A 21,665-nucleotide genomic window follows, 5' to 3' on the forward strand; every position below is an offset into this window, starting at 1 on the left:
TCTGATTTGTGCATTAGACAATACAATATGCAAAATCAACATTTAAGACACCACGTGAACTTAAAGTTACTGTAGGACACATTTGCATACATTCAAAGCTTCAAAGTGAACATATAATTCTTCTTCTGCTTCCTCAAATTCCCAAACCCAAAGTCTCTCGCAAGAGAAAGTAGACTGAAAAGTGTGTGTGTGTTTGTGCCTGTCATATGAGAGTGCTGCAGTGCTCTTGTATTGCGTCTTGATGGGGACACAAAGGCAGGTTGGCAGCTGTGTGCCGGGACAGCCCTTCAGTCTGCAGTTCAGCAGTGGTCAACAGAGGGAGCTACTGGCTGTGCGGTGGTCAGTGTGTGTGAGAGTGTGTGTGCGGTCTAACTGATGAGCGGAGAGCTCATCTGTGTGTATGCATGTTTGTCCTCTGTTGTTTTACCCCGTCGCTGTCACAGAATGGATATATTTATGCCTGCCACTGTGGTTTGACTTGCCTTGTCATACATGAAGGAATATTTAGGGACTTAAACGTGTAATGGGAAAATAGGAATTTGGATACATGGTGACACAATGAAATTCTACTTCGTTGAAATAATTGTACTAGACTATACTGAATTCAAACAGTAAATAAATGTTACATTTCATACAGATTTTGTAAGTCAAAAACAAAATAATATCATTTTAAACTTGTAATTTTAAATTAACAGAGATGAAAAATTGTAAAATACGGTGTGTACATACATTTTTCATTCCTGTTGAGACAATAAATAAATAGATTGATAAATAGAGTATACGAGTTTTGAAAAATGATTAATCGCAATTAATCGCATACAAAATAAGTATGTTTACATACTATATGTGTGTGTACTGTATATATTATTTACATATAAACACACACATATGCATATATTCAAAAAAAATTTTGTATGAACATATTTATACTTTTATAAAATTTATGACATTTAAATATAAATATTTTATATATAAATATAACATAATTTTCCTTAATATATACATATATGTGTGTATTTATATACACATAATAAATATAAACAGTACACACACACGGTATGTAAACAAACATTTTGAATGCAATTAAATCGTGATTAATCGCATTCAAAATAAGTTTGTTTACATACTATATGTTTGTGCACTGTGTATATTTATTATGTATATATAAATACACACACATATGTACACTGTATATTTAAATGTATACATATTTATACTTGTATATAATTTATAGTGTATATAAATATAAATATTTCATATTTAAATATTTTACATATAAATCTAACATATTTTTTCAGTAATCTATACATATATGTGTGTATTTATATATACATAATAAATATACACACGTATGATATGTAAACATAAACTTTTATTTCAAATGTGATTAAATCGTGATTAATCACGATTAATCGTTTTGCAGCTCTAATAAGAATTTATTTTAGCTAGTCTCTTTCAAATATTTCTTAATATACTAAGAAATGAAATTCCAACAATTCTAATTAATGCATTTTCATTTATGCAGATGTCGATAACCTGTAGGTCTTATATTTCCAACTTATCATAAACTTTTTTCAGTTGTAATATGAATTTAATTTCAACAAATTAAGTAAATCAAAAAGTTATATGCTGATTTAAAAATGTAGGTTATTTTATTTCAAGTTTAATGTGAGACTAGGTAGTCAAACCCCTTTTACTCCAGTCGTACTGAAATCGCACATACAAATATATACGCAATTGTGAAATCCAAAAGGTCGTTTTAAACAACTGCTATGGTACCACTTTCAAAGGACTTGGGTGGGTGAGTAAAACTGCTCTATGAAACCCCTGTTATGAAGGGGAAAGCGGCGCAAGGTTACTATGGTAGCGAATGAGTGAATAGCTAAGTAATCTAATGGTCTATCAGCAGGTACAATTGTCACATGAAGGAAAGTGCCAATTTCAAAGCCCCCCTGCTTGGCAGGGTGATAACAGGCTAGCGGGGGCTCAAGGGACAGCGGCGAGCCCGGTGTGCGGCATTTGCTAACCTCTCTTTGATACGGCCACAGCTGTTTCCTGTTTCCACCCTCTTCTCTCTCGTCTTGAATCTCTTTAGCAGTCCGACTACACGCAGGACGCCCTGAATAAACCGCCGAGGGTCTCCTATCTTCAAGAAAACCAGCGCTACAGTGAAGAATGGAAAATTAATGGTGTTAGAATGAGAGCTTATAAGTCAAACCATATATACGAAAAATAAAACCACAAATTAAATGACATAAATAAATACCATAGCCAGAGCACAGATACCCAGAGCTTTGATATGTGATACACATTTGCACATTAAATCATCTATGCATTTCACTGTCTGAAATGGATGGAGACCTGTCTTTTCCTTATCTGTGGTTACAATTAAGACACCTTCTGAAATTTTCCAGGTCTACTTAGATCAACTTTACTTTCAAATACATGACTGGCCTCTAACTGATTTACTCTGAGCTGATACAGAGACAAAACTGTGCATGAAACGGTTGTCATTCCTGCACACATTTTTTTCAGTGTAAGATAAGCTTGAGTAAACATGAGCACAAAATAGTGCTGTCTCAGAGGGTTACGTGTGCATCGTGCACCTGCATGAAACACGCTGTGTTCCTGCCACTGATTACGTCTATATAAAGCTGCTTTAAAAATGCTGAATTAAAAGCAAAGAAAAACGAAATGTTTAGTGGTACATATATATAAAATTAATGCTAAATTTAAAAATAAAAATAAATTGAAATGATGGTTGGACTCATTAAATATTCCTATTGAAAGTGTCCCTGCTCTGCCAGGATGTGGCCTTGGCCTCTCAGGCCCTGTTCTGAATGGAGAGCTGCCATCACGTCAGCATGGCCTGTTTAACCACATCACTCTCATCTTGTACCACTCATGCTCTTCATGCCAAAGCTGCTCAGCACCACACTGCAGGCCGGTGTTTTACTGTCCAAAAGATTTCAAATGTCTGGTGTCGACAGGTAATGTATTGACTGAGTTTGTCATTGCCATGCAATTGAGTTATTTTGAGGCATATGAATACAAAATAAAGTATAAATATTAAACATCATCAGGGTTTACAATGAAAAATTTGTAGTACTGGCACCAAAGAGAATTGATTGTACACTGATTGTATAACTGCTAAAATACCTTGTTCTCTATATAGTGATTCTGTTAAATAATATAGAGGCAGAGAAATGACATACTTTCTTTTATATCTACCAATAGTGGGTGATCTAAAACAATCTGTAATCTTTAAATTTGTCTCACAGGTCACAAAACACTATCTTGCAATATTTAGTCAAAAAAAGTCTAGTAATCTGACCCCTTGCATATTTTGTGGAAAAAAAATAAATGCCATTTGGCGCGCAAAATATGATTGTCCATATGGCTTTTGCACTTCATTTAAAGTCATACGACAGCTTTGTGTGATAAACAAACCAAAATTTAAGTTGAAAAGCACATTTTATGAAGGCATGTACATTAAAACATCGTGCCTCAAGATGTGTCTTACCAAGTTTAATGTCACTGATATCAAACAGGACTGTCACGATATCAGATTTGTCACTACACAATTATCGAGGCCTGAAAATTTCACTGTAACAGCGTTTCCCCTACCATTATATTAGGGGGGCACCCCGCCCCCCAGATCATAACAGACGTCATTTAAGGTTACCTTTCCTATAGAACAGGTCCATACTTTGTTTTTGTATTAAACAAACTAAACAGCCTTATGTTATTTATATTATTTACATGACGGCACATCACAGCATTGATTTTATACAACAGTTCAATAAACAAGTTAATATTAAGAGACTTACGCTTTAGACCGCATATTTCCTGTTTTTGCTCAATTTCGCCAACAAAAAATCATTACAAACACAGTCACAACACAGTTTTGCTTCTCTGAGGAACATGACGGTGTTTCTTTCATGACTGAATCAACCGTTTATGATTCGGTTCAGTCCAATGACTCACTTAACACTGACTTACTGCCACCTACTGGCGGTTTTAAATTAACAATTAAAGTGGCCTTTCTTTGAGAAGGTCCTGGCTGCAGCCTGCAGAACGGGGTGGAGCTGCATGTGGGGCAGGGCTACATGTGTCGCCCCGCCCACAAATCATATCATTGGTTAATGACGCCAACGCCCTCAGCAGGATTTTATTTCCACTCGTTTGTCGCTGAGTTGGTGAGTAGTTGAGCTAAGAGTTTTGTCTTATTTGATTAGCTGTTATGTTTGATTGCAAAATGTTGTTCAAATCCTACTCTGGGTTTTATGGTAATGGAAGGCGTGGCTGCTTGAGAGGATTCTATGACAGTATAGAGGATATGGACTCCTGTTTTATGTGCCAGTGCTAGAATGACTGTGGAACGTAGTAGAAGGGAGAATCAATGTTAATCCAAAAGGTTTGTGTGTGTTGGTCTTGTTTTTTATCCTGGAGGGAACTTATATACAGTTCTTAATGCACAAAGATATGACAGATTGAAAGCAGGAAGTGGATGCTTGCTTAGAAATAATAATGAAATTTTGCCCAAAATAATGAATGGTATAGATTAATATTATGTGTAGATAATTAACAAATTCATAATATATTGTTTATTTTTGTATGCAAGTTAATATCACGAATGATATTATATATATATATATATATATATATATATATAGCTTCAGCTGTGCTCTTAACCACATTTCCTGTTTACAGAGGTGTCTATGTCATTAGCCAACTGAACCATGTATTAATATCACATGTAGATAATTAACAAATTTATAATATATTGTTTAATATTATAATAACAGATATTTAATATCACGAATGAATCGTAGCTTGAACTATGCTCGTAACCGCATTTCCTGTTTACGGAGTTGACTACGTCATTACATGTCATTAGCCAATGAAAGCATTTGTGTTCTGCAGGCTGCAGCCGGGTATACTTGCTTTCTTTTCATTTTTAAATGATTTCAAATATGTTTAAAACATATAAACATGTCGGCGCCAATAGCCTTGTGGTTACAGCTGTGCTTGCGGCGACCCGAGTTCGAATCCCGTCTCGAGGTCCTTTGCCGATGCCGCTCCCCTCTCTCTGCCCAGTACTTTCCTGTCATCTCTCTACTGTCCTGTCCATTAAAGGCACAAAAATGCCCAAAAATATAACTTAATGCACACTTTTAGAAAAAAAAATGGTTTTATAAAGGTAAAAATGCCTATAAAAGGTAAAAAAAAACAATTTAAACTTACTGGATATGATTAATATGATTAATAATATAATTGATAATCACTGCAAATTCAGGAATCAGCTGTCCACGGTAGTCCTTAAGTTAAGATAGCAGCACAATAACACACTCAGCCAAATATTGTCTAATTATCGTTATTGATAAAATCCCAGAAAATATTGAGATATCAAAATCCTTATCCCCCCACTGAGTCCAATTAATATTTATGTCTTTTCTTCTTTTTGACCAATGAACCACACCTCTGCATACCAAAGGAGCAACTACGCTAAACAGAAGAGACTAAAAACTAAAATGCTAACTGTCTTTAGTTTAACAGTGTCAAAGCATGACAATTTATAGCGTTATAGCGTCGATCAAGTGTTTGAAATAACTTCCTGTGAACTGATTCTTATTTCACAGTATTCTATCCATAGATATGCTTCGATCCACCTTATTTTTCAACGTGGAAGTAAGCCATTTTCTGTGAATGTGCAAAACTTCTGGTTCATTAGCTGCTACAGGGGAATAATGAGAAGAATATCAAAGTGCAGTAAACGGTAAAGCTGTTTGCACTACAAACCACTGTTCATAATTAACACATTAAAATAATATGGTAAGACACACTGGTGTCGAGTATGAATGAAACAAATCACATGTGAGAGTTTTATACTCCATAAAGGTGCTGGCACTGGATCATATTATCACATGTGTACTATTAATTTTTCAATATCTCCAATACTGGTATATTGCAACACCCCTTAATTAACACAATAACAATATTATTTAAAGGTTTTTTTTGGCTTTTAGTATGGATACGTAAGCCTTAAGGTTATCTGTAAGCTAGTGTGCTCCAAAACAATGACAAAATTTGCATTTAGAAGATATAAGCATTCAAAACTTACAGTCTCTCACTTCCGGAAATATGGATCAACGATTTTGATGACATCACCCTGCACTTCAGCTTCTCATCAAACTTTCTGTCCAATCAAATGCTCTCTAGAATCCAAAGCATCCCGCCCACTACACTATAAATAGACGCTGAAGCTGCGGCTGAAATCGGTCGCTTGTTCACAGAATTAGTATTTTCTGTATGGTGAACGGCACATAGTGCACTATATAGGGGATAGCAAACGATTCAGACAGTGTAAATGTGTATTCCGTTGGGGTGAATGAAGTCTGGTTTCACGCTGTGTCACAAGAACCGCCGCAGCACGCACACAGCCTGCTCCGGTCTAGAGACATGATAGTACGGAGCGGATCATATGCATGAGTCGGCACAGACCACAAAACGTATCGGACATATTTGAATTCTACACAGAATGGTATATATATATAAATAATGTGATATTAAAAAGATTGTGCTGTCATATGCTGTCAAATGCGGCTTTACTGAGCTCAACGCCTCTGGCCCAAGCTGTGATATAAACAAAATGCTTTTGGTTATTTAAAAAAATTGAAAATACGTCAACACATAGAATAACGCTGCATGTTACAAAGCATGTCAGTGTACCTTTAAATAACACAAATTTCATCAATACGGGTATAATGTGACACCCTGTTGTCGCTCATCTCCTGACCATATGCAATACATTTGACTCACAAAACAAAAAAAGCTTTTATGATAGCTTGACAGTATACATGTTCATGTTTCAACAAAAACGAGCAATGCTAAAATACTGCTAATCTTCTTCTTGTATGTTATGCAGGAGGAAGAATGTCATACAGGTTTGGAACGACATGACGGTGAGTAAACGATGACAGAATGTTCATGCTTACATAAACAAACCCTCTAATTCAAACTCATTTGCACCTTCTCCATCCAAATTCATGTTGCGTAATCTTCACGTCAAAGATAGCGTTCAATCACACAAGAAACACCCATGACTCTTCCTGTCATTACAAAGCATGTGACTGCCCAACTTTCCAGCCCTGCCAGCTCCTCTCAGTTCTCTCTCAGCTCAAGACAGCAGCCCCCCTCAGCCCATACAGAGCCTGTGCTTCTGCCCGCAGCTGTTCCTCAAAGCTACGGGGCTTTAGAGAAGATCTCCCTCTCCGTTAACACGTGGATCTGCCCTTTGGAGGAAAGGCGGCCACATTTGCTGGCCTCTGCATGGTGGCCCGCAGGGCGTCCTTCTCCATTAGGGGTAGGTCACAGGGATTCACACAGAGAGAGGGAAAGTTGGGACAGGTGTGGATACACTGACCAGGGATTAATAGCTAATTAAGAGGAAGGTTAACACCACTAAATATGCTTTACATTTACAGCATACTGCAGTTGTGTTTGGGGTTCACAAACTAGGCTCTAAGAGGCGAATTCACAAAGAATGAAATGTGGCGGCTGATCGAACCAATGGCATACTTTTTTGCATATACAAGCTATTTTATATTAACGGGGGGTCACAAGATGCCTTAAAATTTTTTCAATATAAACTATTTTATATTAAAATGCTAAAATCCTCCAAACTTGAGAAATGTGTGTGGTTGTTCAGTATGGAAACTAACATATTTATTGTTTTAATTAGTCCCCCAACAACTGTTGGTTTTACCAAAAGAAAAGTTTTTAAAACTTCTGTCATCATAATCATAAAATTAATCACAGTTAATTATTTCATACTACTGATTGCAAAAGTAACCGAATATTGGATTTTGGGTTGTAAGTTAAAGGTTTAGTTCACTCCAGAAATAAAATTTCCTGATGATTTACTCATGTCATGCAAGATGTTTTCAATCAAAAAGACATTAAAGTTTTTGAGGAAAATTTCCAGGATTTTTTTTCAATGTAGTGGAGTTCAATGGGAGCCAATGGGTTTAAGGTCCAAATAGCAGTTTCAATGCAGGTTCACAATAAGGGTCTTATCTAGCAAAAAAAAAATTAAAATGTTTATACCTTTTAACCACAAATGCTCGCCTCGCACTAGCTCTGTGATGCACGTCTATGGCTTCACGCATTACGTAATCACATTGGAAAGGTCATGAGTGGTTAGTTCTTCATCTGTGTACTCCAGGGCAAAAAAAAAAAACCTCCATCTCATTTTCTTCTCAGCCAACGTTGGATTACCTTTTTTTGTTAAGAGCGTTTGACTTTCTTTACACGTCTGCTTTGTAAACACTCGGTCGGTACTTTCACTTACGTCATTTGTGACCTTTCCAACGTGACTAGTGCAAGATGAGCATTTGTGGCTAAAAAGTATATACATTTTCTTTTTTTTTTTTTTGGAAAATGGACGATCGTTTTGCTACATAAGATTGTGTAGAGCCCTTTGAAGATGCATCAAAACTGCAATTTAGACCTTTAACCTGTTGATCCCCATTGAAATCCTGGAATTATTTCCTCAAAAACCTTAATTTCTTTTTGACTAAAGAAAGAAAGACATCTTGGATGACGTGGGGATGAGTAAATTATCAGGAATTTTTTATTCTGGAAGTGAACTAATCCTTTAAGGCATATGCAAGATGAATATGTTGTAAAATACAACGTACATAAGTGGAACATAAGTTTGTAAGTGGGACAACTACCACATAAATGCAGGAAACTGCAATTATATTTTTAATTACAGTAAAAAAACTAATTTTCAGTCTAAACCATTCAAATTAAAAGTTTGAATATTTAAAAATTCTAAATAAGAAATCTGACATTTGGAAATAATATATCAGCCACTTTATGTGCAGTTCACAGTTCTTTAAATGAAAGGGAAATATACAAAATATAAAACCCTACAAGTTGAATTAGCAACAGACACATTTAGCTCTAAATATGGCCTACTTTAGATATCACACTTAGCCAGTTACTCTCTGCTTATCTCTCAAAACCAATGTAAATGACTCCTGCCTCAGAGTCACTGCTGATTCAGCTGAGCTTCACCATTATCACAGTACATCTCATTAAGAGTCATGAGCTAATGGCAATATCAGTTTCACCACAAATAGTACTTTATATTATAACAGAAGTGAACTTTTCCTTTACTCAGCTAGAAATTTTGGTCTGTTTCACATACAAAGCTTCAGAAGAATATAGCACACATGCATATTTAGTGTGCTATAAATATGGCCTATTTCTACAACACTTCTTGTCTTTTTGGAGCTTAATAGCCTGGATGCTTATTCACTTTCATTATATTAAAAAAGTGTGGCCGGGATATTTGTCCTTTTATGTTTCGCAGAAGAGGTTTGGAATGACATGAGGATGAGTAAATAATGACAATTTTCATTTATGTGTGAACTAATAAAGAAGTCCACTTCCAGAACAAACAGATCCTTTACTCACCCCCCTTGTCATCCAAGATGTTCATGTCTTTCTTTCTTGAGTCGTAAAGAAATTATGTTTCTTGAGGAAAACATTCCAGAATTTTTCTCCATATAGTGGACTTATATGGTGCCCGCGATTTTGAGTTTCAATGCTGCTTCAAAGGGCTCTAAACGATTCCAGCCGAGGAAGAAGGGTCTTATATAGCGAAACAATCGGTTATTTTCTAAAATAGACCATTTATATACTATTTAACCTCAAACGCCCATCTTGTCTAGCTCTGTGATGCGCATGCGAACTCTATGTAACCAGGTCAATACTGTTAGAATATGTCAAAAAACTCTCAAACTCCCACTCCCATTTTCTCCTCCAACTTCAAAATCATAGTACATCGCTGCAGAAGTACTACCCCAGTGTTTACAAAGTGAACATGCAAAGAAGATCAGACGGCCTTTAAAAAAAAAGGTAAAACAGTGATGTAGGATGATTTTGAATTTGGAGAAGAAAAAGGAGAGTTTTTCAACATACCCTACTGACCCGGATTACACAGAGTTTGTATGCACATCACAGAGCTAGACAAGATGAACATTTGAGGTTAAAAAATACATAAATTGTCCTTTTTTTTAAGACAATAACCGATCGTTTCATTAGATAAGAGCCTTTTTCCTCAGCTGGAATTGTTTAGAGGCCCTTGAAGATGCATTGAAACTGCATTTTGGAAGTTCAAAATTGCCAGCAACCATAGAAGTCCACTATATGTAGAAAAATTCTGGAATATTTTCCTCAAGAAACAATTTGTTTACGACTGAAGAAAGAAAGAGTCATTTCGTTATTTTGTATTATATTATAGTGAACAACAAGCAGCATTAAGCATCACTTTTAATGCTAATTCCAAGCAAAAATCACTAGGGAAAGTGTAAGAAACACACAGACGCTCTCTCTCTCATAAAAGTCCCTCCTGTATGGAAGGGGTAATTGACTTCTCAGAGAGAGCTAGTGGGCGGATTCAATCCAGACTATAGCCACATCTTCATACTGCTTCACCAGGACCAGACTGCATGGGAGAGAATTCTTAATGAGGGCCCCCAACGCCCTGCGGGAACCCCGTCTCTGTCTCTCTTTCTCTCTCTCACACACAATCTCACTCCATAACAGGGTCCTGTTTCTACACCGACCTGCACTAAACACTCCGACAAAAGGGCTTGGATGTGCTATTGCTCTCGAGCGCTGGGACCCCCCACGCGCTGAACCGCCAGCTCTTTTGGTGGGATTCTACAGCACGCACACACTTTGTCAAAAACACAGAAATATATATAAATAAATCAAACACCTGGAGAGCAGGCCAGCACAAAGCTTGAAAACAGAGAGATGACTGAGGCTAGACAAAGGGGAAGAGAGAGAAACGCATGAGGGATTGCGTGGGACTGTATTTGTTAAGTTTTTTTTTCTTCAAAGCGTTGCTCATTTTAATAAAGGAGATCCCCCAGTCTCTCTAAGTGCCGCAGATAAAAGAAATCATTTAGTGGCTTAAAAGACTATTAATGTGAAGAGCCACACTTGTCTCTTTCTCTCTCTCCTGTCCTCGGAGGAAATGTCATTGAGCCTGTTGCATCACAATAGCATGGAGTAAAAAATCTTGCATGATGGAATCTGAGACGTGTTGTTTCTTTGCTCACATATTTACATTGTAATCTGAGGGGCCTAGACAGATGTCACAATAAAAATTAATATTACCTTACATGTATGCAATTACGAGGTCAAGGCAGGAATGGTTTGCTGGAGAGTCAAAGTAATTCCATGTTCTACATGAAGTTTGAGGCTGCGATCCTCAACAAATTTTCCCTTGCATTCCAGTCATGCTTCATTTCAGACATCTTAGAAGATGAAATTCTAACATCTCCTCTTGCAAATAACCAATGGAATGTCACTGTAGTCCACCAACTGGGAAAATAAAATGGTTCTAGCTGAAGTCTGTGTTGATAGATTTTTCTAGAATGTTCTGAAGTTGGAAATACAACCTCAAGTGCAATAGGAAGTAGAAGAATTCCAAGTTCAGAGTTGTTTTTAAAAATGTCTTTCAGCTTGTAGTACTGAAACACTATTGTAAAGAATGACCAAGGATCAGCGATCTCCATATAAAATTTATCATGCAGGCCAAACTGTTAGTCATAGAGACTTGAGAATTGAAACTTGGAGGGATGATAGTACTCACACTGCCAACAATGTCACCAAGGCTCGCCCCGATTGGCCTGACAGGGGCGCTACAGCGATCAAAAGTACAAAATCGCTCATAACTCCTAAACCGTCAGTTGCAGCCTGCCAAAATTTTTGTGTATTTTGGATTTGAACTTTTGCAAACTTGTCCTGGGTTTTTCGTCCGATTGAAACCAAACCAGTGCAGAAAGATTCTCTGGAGAGTGAATATCAATAATTATCAAAAAAAGCGTAACTTTCGACTCGCAAAGGGATGCCAAAACGTTAGGAAAAAAAGAAAGGGGCAAGGACACTTTTAGCAAAATTCCTATAACTACTGAACGGAAAGAGAAAAAAATGAAAAATGCCTATACTTACACAACCATTTGTCCTATTAACATGAAAATTGCCAAGTCTTGGTCCAAAGTGGCACATGTGTCTATAAGGACATTTGTGTATCTTAAAAAACACATGGCCACCATTGGCCTATGAAGCTTGAGCACCTATTAGACAAAGGTTAACGGAGGCCGATCGGAAACTCGGTGGGCCTGTTTGACTCACGGCCCCAAAGGTCTGTGAGAAATTTGAAAGAAATCAGCCATTGGGGGCGATATCACATTTTTCAAGGGCGTAAACGATTGTGTACTGTGTTTTCTTCACATCACCTCATTCCAGACATCTTTGCCTCTAGAACCACTGATGTCAATCAAATCATTTGTTAAATGATTAAGAAGATAAAACCTACGTTTGTAACTCATCCTAGGTTTTGGCTCAATCTGGAAAAAACACTGCAGTACTCTGGACTTTCTAGGCTAATAATTATTAAAAAAAAATTGACATTTACACTTTGGGAGGCTATAACAGGGTTGTTTTTGGGTCCAATTTTAACCCAAAATCCTACAAAGCCTAAAGGAAAACTCAAAACTTTACAAAACCTGCTGAGCACATGTGACAGGTCATTCTAAACCCACAGCTGGCACTATAACAGTCAAACCTTAAAAAAACTGAATATTTCTACGGTTAATTACCTGGATTATTAAATAACTGATTTAGGTGGTTACAGGCTTGATGCATAATGTCTTTTTTCAAAGTGTTTAAATGCCTTAAAAGTGCTTGAACCCCTGATTGGGTGCTTAAAACATTCCTTATTATGATCAATGTTTAAAAAAATTGCTGATTAATATTTTAGTGGAAACATACACATCTAGCGTAATAAGCTCAATTTTGCACATCACTGTCACTACAGTGTCATTTATTTCAACTAGCGGCTAATGGCTTATTATAATCTGCATATTAAATTAGGATTCAACAAAGAATTTTGAAATCTCAAAAATAATAAAAAATAATAATTTTGAAGTTTGTTGAAGTAGCAAGAAAATAAATTAAAGCAATATTTGTAGGGCCCTATGAAATGTTTATATAATGATTTTTCTAGATTCCACTTCTTTCCGTTTTAATTTTTCTGGATTGTTTTAATGGTTAAATAAAAAATACCAATCAAAAAGCATATCTAATTAATTGAAATCATGAAGTGTCACATGCTTCAGTATGTGTGTAGTAAACGAAACCACGTGTCTGCGCCATTCATTCACACAGAGACATGCAGAAAATGCATGCTTCATATTTAAATATTATTTTTGTGGCAAAATAGTCACATACACTAGTCCTTATCACGTTTAGATTTAAGTGTACTGATCTACCTTAAATTTTTTACAAACTTTGATGAATTCTGTGACATTCCGTGTTATACAGTAAATTCCATTTTTATGACTGGATTCCGTGATTCCATCCGTGTTTTCCACATCGCGGAAATCATAGGGCCCCAGGATATTTTACATCAAAATGAAAAATCTGGCATCATATACTCTCATATCGCTCCTGTGTGACTTTTTTTTTCTCTTATGGAACACAAAAGAAGATATTTTAAAGAATGTTTCAACTGTTTTTGTACATAAAAAGTCATTGGGGTCCAAAGCACTAAAACATTCTTCAAAATATCTCTTTTATGTTTCAGGAAGAAGAAAAAAAAGCCATATAGATTTGGAATGACATGAGGATGAGTAAATAATGACAGAATTAAAATTTCTGGAAAAACAGTCCCTTTAAATATGTACGAAGGGACTGTGCACAGTGTTTGCATACTTGATTTTGGGCTCACAGTTGAAAAACTGCAGCAGAAGTCTTCTCTTCATTGCAGTACACACACAGTCCTGGCCTCTCTGAGTTGTGTTTGTGTGTATGTATCTCAGAGAGTCCACCCATCACCCCTTTGGTGTAGGCGATGGAGTGTGACGGCTCGTTAAAGAAAAACAAAGCCCCTCACCTTCCTTTATCACTAATATGCACCTGGAGAGCTGCCGTGCTTTATGATAAACTCGCACAGCCAAACACACACTCACACAAACACAACTGTGTTTACACACCTACCCAGAATGCACTGGGAGTGCAGCCTTGTTCCAGGGGCCACTGTAAACAACTAAAGTCAATCTGTTTGTGCTAGTTTACTGCCACAGCTCAACTCCTCTGCTCACAAACAGTTTTCCGCCAGCGATGTCAGTGACTTATGGACGTGATATGAGTTTTCTTCCATTTCTCTCTTTGGACGAGTAAATCAAGGCCGACTGGGACCGCAAAGACCTGTTATGTCGCATCGAAACTGAACGAAAATTAGAATGTTTTAGCAGATAAAATACAAAATGTGTTTTCCAATCTGATTTATTTATGACTACTTACAGCAACACTTTGGATGAGCAAACGAAGTTACCTGTATGGACACAAACCCTGACCTCACAGGAAAGCGTCCTCCTGCCACACCTCCATAAAGCGCTCCACAGATCCAGTTATGTCCTCTCAATCGAAACTAATACCGTTTCCTCCCCCCTCATCCACTCCTATCCCACAACCCCCCCTTCACCAGGTTTGATAACAAATATTCCCTCACCTAAATTAGAAATGTGAAGTAATTATACTGGCGGCCCTCCTACGGGTTATTCATAGGAGTCGACGGTCGTAAGAGAGCTTTCTTTATATAAATAGGTTACTTCAGAGGGTGACTTTAATTATGTTGGTTTCAAACAGAACATGAGTGCGGTATTCCGGCGGGATTAAGCGTCTCTGGCTCTTTGTTAACTGAGCACAAATGTATGCCAGCAAGGAGCATCTGCACAAGATCTCCGCTAAATTTATTCAGCCACCGAGCACCTCCGCCGGTGAATAATTCCACTAATAATAAAGATTGCGAGAAACAAGAGGGGGAAAAGGAAATCTACATTCAAGAGAAAAAAAAAAGAAGAAAGTGTGTGTAGTTTTCAAGGACGACTTAAAAAACAAAAAAACAAGTTTAATCTGCTTTGCATGGGAAATAGGTATTCTTGTGTTTTGTTCTGTGAGTATGTGTGTATTAGTGTGTGTGTCTCTCTATGTGCTGCACAGTGTTTGTTCCACTGGTGTTCAAAGAGCCAATGGTCTATTACTAGGATGTAGTCAGTTTTTTTTTGCTAGTCTAAATGCTTTAAGAAGAATGCTTTCAAACCGGGGGCCGTGGACTACAAGGAAATATTGGGCATCTGCCGAAAATGTAGAAAAAAATATGTGACCCTGGACCACAAAACCAGTCTTAAGTAGCACGGGTATATTTGTAGCAATAGCCAAAAATACATTGTATTGGGTCAAAATTACAGATTTTTCTTCTATGCCAAAAATCATTAGGAAATCATTTTTAAAAATTTTTTTGCACCCTCAGATTCCAGATTTTCAAATGGTTGTATCTCGGCCAAATATTGCCATATTCTAACAAACCATACATCAATGGAAAGCATATTTATTCAGCTTTCAGATGACGTTAGAGTAGAATTTATTAGAAATTACACTTTGACACTTTGACACATTGACACTTATGACTGGTTTTGTGGTCCAGGGTCACATATGTAAAAAAAAATTCTCAAAACAAATTTCTCAAAATTAGAAAACAACCTATAATTTCCTTAAACTTCAACGTCGCTGCTTAGTCCTTTTTGAAGTTATCCTAACAGGAGTAGAAGGGAATTGTAAGCATATTTTATCAATGAATTGTATTCTAAAGCACTGTATTAAAAACTTAAATGCGATATTTGAAAAAGAGCTGATCAAAATAAGAGAACACTTACAGATACATCCAAGTTATTGGTGTTAATCTGAAACCTGGTGCTAATTTCCTTACTTATATGACAAACCCTGTTTAACTGGCAGCATTCCTTTAATTTTAACTGAGATTGCAAGATGGCGGGCTGCTCTAAGGTGACTGAAACCCTGCGACGGGGGGTTGTCCAGATGAAGGCCAAAGGGATGACACTTTCAGCCACTGCAAGGAAAGTTGGTCGTTCCAAATCTGTGATTTATCAAATATTCATCCAATAGTGCATTCAAGTTCCCCAAAAAGGTTACATTTATCATCCACGTAAGAAGACAGGATAATGCAGAGACTCTCAATGGGGAATCGGTTCAGCATTGCAGCTGGAATTGCTTGCCAGTTCAGCGCTGAACCGGGTAAGGATCTGTCTCGGCAGAAACTATGGAAGTCCTGCGGCTGCAGATGTGCTTCAAAGCAAGGGCCTCTACACTTCTTACTAATTTCTGACAGTCGTAACCATCCAAAATTTTAGTTGTAATCTTCTTTCGTGCTGTAGTGGTAGTGTTAATTTCTTTAATGAAAACTATGACGAAAAATGTTTGTTAACAAGCTTTTTTCCCATGACTAAGACAAGACAATGACAAGACGACAATAAGGTCAATAAACTATAACTATGACTATATCAACATGCAATTTCGTTGACGAAAAAAGACTAAAATGTATTAAAAAATTTGCATCAAAAAAAGCCAAAATGTTATTGTGGAATGCTCTACACACCTCTACTACGCGAGCTTTTGTGTGCGCAGTTGCCAGATATCAAGAGTTCAAATCTCTAAATAAGAGCTTCGCTGTTACAAGGATACATTTCCTGCCTGGTGTTTTGCTTATTTTAAGCAATCTGGCAACCATTGCCAAAGGGCCACCAACGATGATCTGAAAACAAGCTGGAGTTTAGCGATCTAAATGAAAGCCTCATTCAGTTAGTCTGCGTTCTGTCATGAGATCTCGACGATATTGTTTGTGATTGTGGTGGCTGAATAAATGTACTTACTCAATCACTGTTGTTTTAATAGAGAAACATACGCTATTGCAATTTGGAATTAGTGGAATTAAGTCTACCAAGTAGACGCATAATAAATCAGTACACTAGATGAGGTCAAATAAACCATGTGTATGAGTCCACATTCTATTGCTTTGTGCTTATTGGTGAAAGTGCAATACCTGTAATAATTTTTATCAGTTTACCAGTACACAGCATGATAAAAAAGTGACTAAGATTTTATTGACTACAACCTGACTAAAATGTTCATACATATTGTTGACTTAAACTTTACTAAACAAAAACAAAATTATATACTAAACTAAATATTATAAATGAAAAGTACATTTGGGTAAGACTAAGACTAAATTAAAAATGGCTGCCAAAATTAATACTGCTGTACGGTTAGTTAATTAATGATAATCTTATTGCTAAAATGTCAAGATTTCATTGACTAAAACTAGACTAAAACACTTCAGGTTTTCTTTGACTAAAACTAGACTGAAATGTTGAGACTTTCAGTCGACTAAAACTTGACAAAAATGAAATTTTATGATAAAAACTAACAATGACATTTAACGTGGGACTAAGACCTGAAATACCTGACAGAATTAACACTATGTAGTGGTTACTGTTCTCTAATTTTGATCACTGTTTTCTCCACTAAATAAAGGTTTTTTGTTGAAACACCTTGCATATTTTGTCAAAAATGTAAGTAGATCAGTGGTATGCCTACAGCAAATATTCCTTCAAATTTTGAGTGATAAAGATAACTATATTTCAGAAAAAAAAACAAGTAGTTAAAGATTGTTCTCTAATTTTGATCTCCACTGTTTCAGAATATATTGTAGTCGTATATGCCATTATTTTTTTTTCAGAAAGTTCCTACTGCACTACAATGAAAAAGTATGAACCTTCAAACGTGTGAACACCCATAAACATTAAGCATTTTTAGTGTTTTAATATCCATACAACAGCAATATGAGAATTTAAATATATCATCTCACAGTTGAATTTAAAATATTTGTTCATTTAGTCATATAAATCATAGACCAAATTTGCTTTAGTCCTTACTGTGTTGATCGACCACACCATGTTTGATGTATTTAAATATATGTTTACACACTTCTATTTGTTTTTATGTATATACACACATAGTACTACTGATCTGAAAGTTTGATTAGTAGTAACCATTTTCTAAGAGGCTAAGAGCAACAGTAGCATCTACATTTCTCAGGCAGCAATATCACAATATCAGCGAGGCAGCGCTTCAGCCTGGCTCTAATGTTTCACAATCATACACAAACAATATCCGTCTGTTTGACTGCGGCAGAATTTATTGCCACCCCATTGATTGCTTTTGCCGGACATGATGGCTGTAAATTGCAGGCCGTTTGGTAAATGCGGGCAGTTAGAAGTGTACAAGTAATTATTTCACGGCTGCTGATTGAAACATAATTCCAATATGGCCTTCTGAAAATGACAGCATTCCCAAAGTCCTCCGTTTTAATTTGGAGGTGATACTAATTAGGGGGAGCATTATAGGACTTTTTATGTGATCTCTCCAACGGAGCCCCAAATAATTAAAATGTCAGCGGAAATAAATATGCATAAACAGCTCGTAATTTCAGAAATATCGTCCCACGTCGTTCGTGGCTTGTGGGAAAAGAAGCACTCATATGTTATTTATGCTTTCTCAGGGAAGTTTATATAGCATTGCACAGAAGTTAACAATCTAAAGCCGTTAAAATAAACTGAACGGCTGAGCATGAAGAGTGAAACTCATTATTAGAATCTGAAAGTTAGAGGTATATATTATCTATTATATTAACACTGTAAAAATATTTTTAAAAAATCATTTCTCTTTTTTTAAGTGACTAAATAATAGATAATATGTATTTATAATATATGTATAATACAAATTATTATATAGCTGCATTGCAAAAAATAATTTTTTGAAGTTGGAAAAAATGTGCATGTTTGAAAATACTGTCAAAATACATTAAAATTTCATATTTAATTCAGCATGTTCCTGGCCATTTCTTTAGAATTGTTTATGAAATTTACTAGCAATTTGTCAATGAAAATAGTTTCTACACCATTTTTTTATTATGGTGTAGTATAATTATTATAAATTATTCTTATGAAGAACAAGAAACATTTCAGAGATATATCAATCAAAATTGCTAGCAAATTTCACAAATATTGACACAGTAACATTAAATTAAATGTGATTTTTTAAAATAGAAAGACACACTTGTAAAACACACTTTGTAATCTTTGTCATATTTACAACTTCCATATTTACTTTTCTTTTTTTGACAGTGACTATATAATAAATAATATATATTTATGATACGTATAATAATTATTATTATTATTAAATACTATATATATATATAGAGAGAGAGAGAGAGAGAGAGAGAGATTTTATTGTTACATTAACATTTTTTTTTTTTTTAATTCAGGAAAATACAGTCAAAATATAGTACATTAAAATGTTATATTTATTTCAACATATTACTGGTCATTTCTTTTGAATTGTTTATAAAATGTACTAGTAATCTGTGAGTGAAAAAAGTTTCTACACAGTTTTTATGAAGAACAAGAACAAGACTAAAACTAAAATAGTTTTTTTCTTGTAAAACACACTTTGTCATCTTTGTCTTATTTACAACTTCCAGAAATTATTTATCTTTTTTTGACAGTGACTATATAATAAATAATATATATTTATGATATACGTATAATTATTATTATTATTAAATACAGTATATATATATAGAGAGAGAGAGAGAGAGATTTTTTAAATTGTTACATTATAAAAAAACTTTTTTTTTAATTCAGAAAAAAAATGTGTAGGTTTTACAAGAAAATACTGTCATATATCTGATACATCAAATATTGTTAGTAAATTTCACAAGATGATAAAGGCAAGTGGCAAGTAAAAAAATCAAACTAAACGTGTTTTTTTTAAAGTAGAAAGACTAAAACTAAAATATTTTTTATTTGTAAAACACTGTGATCTTTGTCTATATTTACAATTTTGAAAAATCTTTTTTTTTTTTTACAGTGACTATATATATATATATATGTGTGTGTGTGTGTGTGTGTATAATAAATTAAAAATATGTATATAACATATAAAATATGTATATATGTATAATTTGTGTTCATATGTATTCATATGTATAATTTTAAAATAGGTTAAATCTAAAAAAGTATTTATAAAAGCCACAATGTAAAGCTACACTAAAGGGACACATGGGACAGCTTAATCAAGGCAAGTCACAGAAGCTATTGATGAATGATTTCAATTAAAAGGCTGTGTGCTCATATGCCATAAATACACTATTGTAATCAGAGCCTGTACAAAAGATAGACACATCTTTAATCTCAGACAATTCCACCATGGGACTACAGGCATCACACACAATGCTTGTGCTGATATGAAGCCTGACTTGTGTACCACTGAGAAAAACGCAAAACAACAACAACAACAAAAGTGCAGCTCTGATACAAGATTTTATATTGTCATGGTTGCTCTGCCTTTTTGTTATGAGAGGTATTTGGGGCGGCTTGGGCTTCCTACACTGGACCTGTAAAAGGCCTTTGGGGTTCCGTGTTAATTGTTTCATGTAAACCACATTTTGTACTACAAGCAACGCAGGCTGACATGCTGGTGCTCAGGTCAACCCTGCACACAGATATGAACGATTGCAATAAAATATTAATGGGATATGCAAAGCAGCCAGGGAAATCACCACCAGTTTGGCTGAGGGAGTAAGACAGGTCTGCGAAATAAAAGGCATAGAAGATAAGAGGGATGTTACGAACATGAAACACTGAATAATGACTCAACGACCGGCTTCTGTATCAGTCCAGTTCTCACAAACAACATGAAATGTACACAACCTGTTAAAAAACAGGGGGCCGGTGCAACCTGGCCCACATAAAGAAAGAGGGAGAGATGAGTTCTGACCTTGTCAACTAATGTCCAGCAGATATCCGATTACCAGCCCTGCCACTCTCAGCTCTTTCCCCATAGAGAAGCAGAAAGAGATAGAGAAACGTACAGAGATGAAATATAAGTGCATTATAATATCAACAATAATTATATATCAATTATTATATAGTGATATGGATCAATCACAAATAAAACAAACAAAAAAACTCTAGATTGAGGTTCTTAGAAATGTACTTTTTATAGTACTTATTTTAAGAAAATTCAAATTTTAAGTCAAAATTAAATTAAATTAAATATTGTAGTGTCACCATAATATAAAAAATATTGACAAATATTGACAAATTAAATTAAATTAAATTAAATTTTAAATTAAATTTTGTGGTGTAACCATCAAGTGAATTTTTTTTACATATTTCCTATACACATTAAATGTATCTAAGCGTACATATATTATTCATTATTTAAAAAAGTATGTATTTTTTTCATAAAATAAAATTAAAAAAAATAAAATAAAATGTAACCATCAAGTGAAAAGTATTGACATATTTTCCTTACACCTTAAATGTATCTAAGTGTACATATCTTATTCATTATTTTCCAGAAAAGTTTAAATATATTTTTCATAAAATAATAAAATAAAATAATATAAAATAAATGGTTTAACCTTCAAGTGAAAAGTATTGACATATTTACCTTGCACCTATTTTCCTTATTTTATTATTATTATTATTATTATTATTATTTATTTTTTTATTACTTTTTTTCAGATATTATTAATTATTAATTAATACATGTCATTGCATTTTGGGAAGTCACCTCAAATGACACTTTACAATCTTTAGCAACCTAGTCTTGTCATAGAAATGTCAAATTATGTGATATTTTAAGAACTT

The 21,665-nt window shown here is 35.1% G+C and overlaps 1 protein-coding gene across 9 annotated transcripts in view; it reads right to left on the minus strand.

Moving 5' to 3' along the window:
• The window catches only part of esrrga (estrogen-related receptor gamma a), a 212,192-nt gene that overhangs the window by 98,702 nt on the left and 91,825 nt on the right, over nucleotides 1–21,665 (minus strand). For 2 of the 9 annotated variants that reach the window (XM_051133268.1, XM_051133261.1), the window contains exons 2-3: nucleotides 20,788–20,841; nucleotides 2,028–2,163 (exon numbers count right to left, since the gene is read on the minus strand). The exons of 3 other annotated variants lie outside the window; for them this stretch is intronic. The gene's annotated coding sequence lies outside the window, so the exon portion shown is untranslated. Of the gene's footprint in view, nucleotides 1–2,027; nucleotides 2,164–3,830; nucleotides 3,970–20,787; nucleotides 20,842–21,665 lie in introns of those variants that run through there. 4 more of the 9 variants (XM_051133269.1, XM_051133262.1, XM_051133259.1 and 1 more) reach the window with 3 other exon arrangements.

The sequence above is a fragment of the Labeo rohita genome, chromosome 17 (assembly GCF_022985175.1).
Source record: "Labeo rohita strain BAU-BD-2019 chromosome 17, IGBB_LRoh.1.0, whole genome shotgun sequence".
Lineage (NCBI taxonomy): Eukaryota > Metazoa > Chordata > Actinopteri > Cypriniformes > Cyprinidae > Labeo > Labeo rohita.